We start from the raw sequence: 433 nt of genomic DNA on the forward strand, positions 1-433 counted from the left end.
TTCAGGATGGGGGGCCCTGAAAGTTTTTGGATGTGAATTTGTAACCCATCTTAAAGCCCTTGTTCTGATAAATGAGATAACAAGGTATGTGAGATGGTAGGTCCTGGTAGCTGATTCCATTTGAGGATAAATCCAACCATGTTCATGGATTAATTGATCACCATTGTCGTTACTTATACAAAAGAAGCTCTTCCATTAGAGTGACTGTGAAGAACTGTTCTACTTGAAACACCTGTCCTGTGAGTCCCATCAGTTTGGTCAAATGAATGCTTTTCATAGATTTCATAGACATTAGGGCTGGAAGGGACCTCAGAAGATCATTGAGTCCAGTCCCCTGGCCAAAGGGCAGGAAGTCAGCTGGGGTCATAGGATCCCAGCAAGATAAGCATCCAATTTGCTCTTGAAGGTGTTCAATGTAGGTACTTGAACCACC

The sequence above is a fragment of the Crocodylus porosus genome, unplaced genomic scaffold (genome assembly GCF_001723895.1).
Source record: "Crocodylus porosus isolate Cpor-Errol unplaced genomic scaffold, CroPor_comp1, whole genome shotgun sequence".
Lineage (NCBI taxonomy): Eukaryota > Metazoa > Chordata > Crocodylia > Crocodylidae > Crocodylus > Crocodylus porosus.